Here is a 6,889-nt window from a genome sequence, read left to right as displayed (position 1 = left end):
CAGCCATGGAGGCTGCCAGGGGCCGGCGGGCCCTCCGACCCGGGGCCCGCTTACACCTTGACAAGCAGGGGAGGCCTGCAAGGGACCGACGGACCCCTGTCCTGGGCCCTGGGTGGAGCGGCAGCCCGGGGGACCGGGCCCAGGGCCGGAGCGCCCGACCCGGGGCCCCGACCGGGCCCCTGGACCCAGCCGGGGCTCCCAGGCCCGGAGGCACAGGGGAAGCCTCCCCGGGCCCGCCGGACCCCGTCCCGGGCACCCTGCCCCGCGGCAGGACCCAGGACGGAGCCCGGGGTGGGGAGGCCACCCTCCCCGAGGGCCCTCAGGGGCCCCGGATGGAGCTCCTGAACACAGACAAGCAAGGGGAGGCTCCCCGGGCACATCGGAACCCCTTTCCGGGCCCTTGGCAGTGCGGCAGGCTGGGAGACAGGGCCCAGGGCCTGAGCACCCGACCCGGGGCCCGCCCGGGCCCCTGGACCCAGCCGGGGCTCCCAAGCCCGGAGGCGCATGGGACGCCTCCCCGGTCCCTCCGGACCCCGTCCCGGGCACCCTGCCACGCAGCAGGACCAAGGACAGAGCCCGGGGTGGGGAGGCCGCCCTCCCCGGGCCCTCAGGGGCCCTAGCCACTGCTCCTGAACCCAGCCAAGCAAGGGGAGGCTCCCCGGGCACATCAGAACCCCTTCCCGGGCCCTTGGCCGTGCGGCAGGCTGGGAGACAGGGCCCAGGGCCGTGGCACCCGACCCGGGGCCCGGCCGGGCCCCTGGACCCAGCCGGGGCTCCCAAGCCCGGAGGCGCATGGGACGCCTCCCCGGTCCCTCCGGACCCCGTCCCGGGCACCCTGCCACGCAGCAGGACCAAGGACAGAGCCCGGGGTGGGGAGGCCGCCCTCCCCGGGCCCTCAGGGGCCCTAGCCACTGCTCCTGAACCCAACCAAGCAAGGGGAGGCTCCCCGGGCACATCGGAACCCCTTCCCGGGCCCTTGGCAGTGCGGCAGGCTGGGAGACAGGGCCCAGGGCCGTGGCACCCGACCCGGGGCCCGGCCGGGCCCCTGGACGCAGCCGGGGCTCCCAAGCCCGGAGGCGCATGGGACGCCTCCCCGGTCCCTCCGGACCCCGTCCCGGGCACCCTGCCACGCAGCAGGACCAAGGACAGAGCCCGGGGTGGGGAGGCCGCCCTCCCCGGGCCCTCAGGGGCCCTAGCCACTGCTCCTGAACCCAGCCAAGCAAGGGGAGGCTCCCCGGGCACATCGGAACCCCTTCCCGGGCCCTTGGCAGTACGGCAGGCTGGGAGACAGGGCCCAGGGCCGTGGCACCCGACCCGGGGCCCGGCCGGGCCCCTGGACGCAGCCGGGGCTCCCAAGCCCGGAGGCGCATGGGACGCCTCCCCGGTCCCTCCGGACCCCGTCCCGGGCACCCTGCCACGCAGCAGGACCAAGGACAGAGCCCGGGGTGGGGAGGCCGCCCTCCCCGGGCCCTCAGGGGCCCTAGCCACTGCTCCTGAACCCAGCCAAGCAAGGGGAGGCTCCCCGGGCACATCGGAACCCCTTCCCGGGCCCTTGGCAGTGCGGCAGGCTGGGAGACAGGGCCCAGGGCCGTGGCACCCGACCCGGGGCCCGGCCGGGCCCCTGGACGCAGCCGGGGCTCCCAAGCCCGGAGGCGCATGGGACGCCTCCCCGGTCCCTCCGGACCCCGTCCCGGGCACCCTGCCACGCAGCAGGACCAAGGACAGAGCCCGGGGTGGGGAGGCCGCCCTCCCCGGGCCCTCAGGGGCCCTAGCCACTGCTCCTGAACCCAGCCAAGCAAGGGGAGGCTCCCCGGGCCCTTGGCAGTGCGGCAGGCTGGGAGACAGGGCCCAGGGCCGTGGCACCCGACCCGGGGCCCGGCCGGGCCCCTGGACCCAGCCTGGGCTCCCAAGCCCGGAGGCGCAGGGGAAGCCTCCCCGGGCCCTCCAGGACCCCGTCCCGGGCACCCTGCCACGCAGCAGGACCAAGGACAGCGCCCGGGATGGGGAGGCCGCCCTCCCCTGGACCTCAGGCCTTCCATGTAAGCCCGGCAATCTGGTCGCCCCATTGGAAAGCATTGCGCTCTACTATTGCAAACACATTATCTACCGGACTTGCTCTAGATGGCGCTCCAACATAAGGAATGTACCAACACCTTCCCTACTGGAATCATGACGAGCTGGAGCCGTCATTAGCACTGAAGGGGCTAGTATATCAACACTTTCCCTCCTGTTGCGCAGGTTGGAGTTTGAAAAATAGATTGTATTATGCCTTTAGTTTGTGTGTCCTCTAGATCAAGTTGATCTACTGACTTGAGATGCCAAGGCATCTCGCTGTAAAGGAATGCGATGTCACAGCATGCATTTGTGCATTTGAATAGATGGCCGCCTATAACCCCTTCGCTGCGGCGGGTTTTCAAATGGGTTTGGGCATGGAGCTGCCCGGGACCCGTGGAGCCCGTCCTGGGCACTCTGACCTGCTGTTGGCCCGGGGGAGGACTGCCCGGGACCCGTGGAGCCCGTCCTGGGCACTCTGACAAGCTGTTGGCCCGGGGAAGGGAGCCCCAGACGACCGGGACCTGTGGAGCCCGTCCTGGGCACTCCTGTAAGCCGTTGGCCCGGGGAAGGGAGCCCCGGACGTCCGGGTCCCGTGGAACTCGTCCTGGGCACTCTGACATGCCGCTGGCCCGGGGAAGGGTGCCCCGGATGCCCGGGGCCCGTGGAGCCCGTCCTGGGCACTCTGACAAGCCGTTGGCCCGGGGAAGGGAGCCCTGGACGCCCGGGACCCGTGGAGCCCGTCCTGGGCACTCTGGAATGCTTTGGCCCGGGGAAGGGAGCCCCGGACGCCCGGGGGAGGACTGCCCGGGACCCGTGGAACTGGTCCTGGGCACTTTTACATGCCGTCGGCCTGGAGGTGGGTGCCCTGGACGCCCGGGGGAGGCCTGCCCGGGACCCGTGGAGCCCTTCGCGGGTACTTTGCCAATGCCGTTGGCCTCATGGAGATGGTTGCCCCGGACGCGTCCGGGGGAGGCCTGCGCGGGACCCATGGAGCCCGTCCTGGGCATTGAGCCATGCCGTTGGCCTGGAGATGGGAGCCCCGGACGCCCGGGGGAGGCCTGCCCGGGACCCGTGGAGCCCTTCCCGGGTACTTTGCCAATGCCGTTGGCCTCATGGAGATGGTTGCCCCGGACGCGTCCGGGGGAGGCCTGCGCGGGACCCATGGAGCCCGTCCTGGGCATTGAGCCATGCCGTTGGCCTGGAGATGGGAGCCCCGGACGCCCGGGGGAGGACTGCCTGGTACCCGTGGAGCCCGTCCTGGACACTTTGACATGCCGTCGGCCTGGAGGAGGGTGCCCGGGACGCCCGTGGGAAGCCTGGTCGGGACCCGTGGAGCCCTTCCCGGGTACTTTGCCAATGCCGTTGGCCTCCTGGAGATGTGTGCCCCGAACGCCCGGGGGGAGGGCTGCCCGGGGCCCGTGGAGCCCGCCCTGGGCACTTTGACATGCCGTCGTCCTGGAGGTGGGAGCCCCGGACGCCCGGGGGAGGGCTGCCCGGGACCCATGGAGCCCTTCCTGGTTACTCTGCCATCCCGTTGGCCTCCTGGAGATGGGTGCCCCGGACGCCCGGGGGAGGTCTGTCCGGGGCCCATGGAGCCCGTCCTGGGCAGTGTGACATGCCGTCGGCCTGGAGGTGGGAGCCCCGGACGCCCGGGGGAAGGCTGCCCGGGACCCGTGGAGCCCTTCCCGGGTACTTTGCCATCCCGTTGGCCTCCTGGAGATGGGTGCCCCGGACGCCCGGGGGGAGGTCTGTCCGGGGCCCATGGAGCCCGTCCTGGGCAGTGTGACATGCCGTCGGCCTGGAGGTGGGAGCCCCGGACGCCCGGGGGAAGGCTGTCCGGGACCCGTGGAGCCCTCCCCGGGTACTTTGCCAATGCCGTTGGCCTCATGGAGATGGGTGCCCCGGACGCCCGGGGGAGGACTGCCCGGTACCCGTGGAGTCCTTTCCGGGTACTTTGCAACGCTGTTGGCCTCCTGGAGATGGGTGCCCCGGACGCCCGGGGGAGGCCTGCCCGGGACCCGTGGAGCCCCTCCCGGGTACTTTGCCAATGCCGTTGGCCTCATGGAGATGGGTGCCCCGGACGCCCGGGGGAGGACTGCCCGGTACCCGTGGAGTCCTTTCCGGGTACTTTGCAACGCTGTTGGCCTCCTGGAGATGGGTGCCCCGGACGCCCCGGGGAGGTCTGTCCGGGGCCCATGGAGCCCGTCCTGGGCAGTGTGACATGCCGTCGGCCTGGAGGTGGGAGCCCCGGACGCCCGGGGGAAGGCTGCCCGGGACCCGTGGAGCCCTTCCCGGGTACTTTGCCATCCCGTTGGCCTCCTGGAGATGGGTGCCCCGGACGCCCAGGGGCGGTCTGTCCGGGACACGTGGAGCCCGTCCTGGGCATTGAGCCATGCCGTTGGCCCGGAGAATGGAGCCCCCAGACGCCCGGGGGAGGTGTTGCCCAGGCATATCTCATCTGGTCCCCGGGCAGAGGACCACCAGCCCTGGAGAGGTGTCCGGGCGTACCCAGCCCCTAGTAATCCGGAGGGAAGTTACCCCCCTTTCTTGCAATCCGTGCACGCGAGGTGACAGAGGGGACCCAAGGCGTAAAAGAACCCGAGCTCATGGAGCCTTAGCTGGGATCCGGGAGGCGAATGGCACCTCATCGGGACTTCCATGGAAGCCCGGCCATCTGGTCGCCCCATTGGAAAGCATCGCGGGCGACCAGATGGCCCGGATCGAAAGGACTCCCAGCTCCCCATCCACCCCAAGCCTTCGCGGTAGGGTTCCTGACTGCCTGCCCACGCAAGGCAGGGCTCTTGGACCCCGGCTGGGCCTCAGGCGCAGGTTGGACCACCGGAGCTCTAGGGCCCGGACGACCTGGGGGAGGAATGCCCGGGACCCGTGGAGCCCGTCCTGGGTACTTTGACATTCCGTCGGCCTGGAGGTGGGACCCCCGGACGCCCGGGGGGAGGTCTGCCCGGGACCCATGGAGCCCGTCCTGGGTACTTTGCCTATGCCGTTGGCCTCATGGAGATGGGTGTCCCAGACGCCCGGGGGAGGGCTGTCCCAGACTCATGGAGCCCGTCCTGGGCACTTTGACATGCCGTCTGCCTGGAGGTGGGAGCCCCGGACGCCCGGGGGAGGGCTGCCCGGGACCCATGGAGCCCGACCCGGGCACGCTGCCATGCCGTCAGCCTGGATGGAGCCCCGGACGCCCGGGGTACGAGTGACCGGGACGCATGGAGCCCGTCCTGGGCACTTTTCCGTGCCTTCGGCCTGGAGCCCCCAGACACCCAGGGGAGGACCACCGTGAAAACCATGGAGCCCGACCCGGGCACTCTGCCATACCGTCAGCCTAGATGGAGCCCCGGACGCCCAGGGGACGAATGCCCGGGACGCATGGAGCCCGTCCTGGGCACTTTTCCATGCATTCGGCCTGGAGCCCCCAGACATCCAGGGGAGGACATCCCTGGAAACCATGGATCCCGACCCGGGCACTCTGCCATGCCGTCAGCCTGGATGGAGCCCCGGACGCCCGGGGGATGAATGCCCGGGACGCATGGAGCCTGTCCTGGGCACTTTTCCATGCCGTCAGCCTGGATGGAGCCCCGGACGCCCGGGGGACGACTGCCCAGGAGCCATGGAGCCCGTCCTGGGCAATTTGACATGCAGTTGGCCTGGAGGAAGGAAGCCCCGGGTGGCCTAGGGAGGTTTTGCCCAGGCATAGCCCATCTGGTCCCCATGGCAGAGAACCACCAACCTCGGAGGGGTGTCCAGGCGTACCCTTCTCCCTAGTAATCCGGAGCAAAATTACCCCCTTTTCTTGTAATCTGTGCACGCGAGGTGACAGAGGGGACCCAAGGCGCGAATGTACCCGACCTCATGGAGCCCTCGCTGGGATCCGGGCGTCAAATGGCACCTCATCAAGACTTCCAGGGAAGTTCGGCCATCTGGTCGCCCCATAGGAAAGCGTTGCGGGCGACCAGATGCCCGAGGGGATCCGGGCGACCAGATGGCCGAGGGAATCTGGCCGATCAGATGGCTGGACACGGAAGTGAAGCTGCCTGGACTCTCCCGACCCTGACCCTGTCCCTGTCCCCGTCCCCGTCCCGGGACGAATGCCCGGGACGCATGGAGCCCGTCCTGGGCACTTTTCCATGCCTTCGGCCTGGAGCCCCCAGACACCCAGGGGAGGACCACCGTGAAAACCATGGAGCCCGACCCGGGCACTCTGCTATACCGTCAGCCTGGATTGAGCCCCGGACGCCCGGGGGACGAATGCCCGGGACGCATGGAGCCCGTCCTGGGTACTTTTCCATGCCTTCGGCCTGGAGCCCCCAGACACCCAGGGGAGGACCACCGTGAAAACCATGGAGCCCGACCCGGGCACTCTGCCATACCGTCAGCCTGGATGGAGCCCCGGACACGCCCGGGGGACGAATGCCCGGGACGCATGGAGCCCGTCCTGGGCACTTTTCCATGCCGCCGGGGTGGATGGAGCCCCGGGCGCCCAGGGGACGACTGCCCAAGAGCCATGGAGCCCGTCCTGGGCAATTTGACATGCCGTCGGCCTGGCGGAAGGAAGCCACGGGTGGCCTAGGGAGGTGTTACCCAGGCATAGCCTATCTGGTCCCCATGGCAGAGAACCACCAGCCTTGGAGGGGCGTCCGGGCGTACCCTGTCCCTAGTAATCCGGAGGGAAAATACCCTCCTTTCTTGTAAACTCTGCACGCGAGGTGACAGAGGGGACCCAAAGCGTGAAAGTACCCGACCTCCTGGAGCCCTCGCTGGGATCTGGGAGGCAAATGGCACCTCATCGGGACTTCCAGGGAAGTTCGGCCATCTGGTC

This window comes from Lissotriton helveticus, chromosome 2_1, assembly GCF_964261635.1.
Source record: "Lissotriton helveticus chromosome 2_1, aLisHel1.1, whole genome shotgun sequence".
Taxonomy (NCBI): domain Eukaryota; kingdom Metazoa; phylum Chordata; class Amphibia; order Caudata; family Salamandridae; genus Lissotriton; species Lissotriton helveticus.
The sequence above is the reverse complement of the archived record's forward strand: the minus strand, read 5'-3'. Positions refer to the sequence as shown.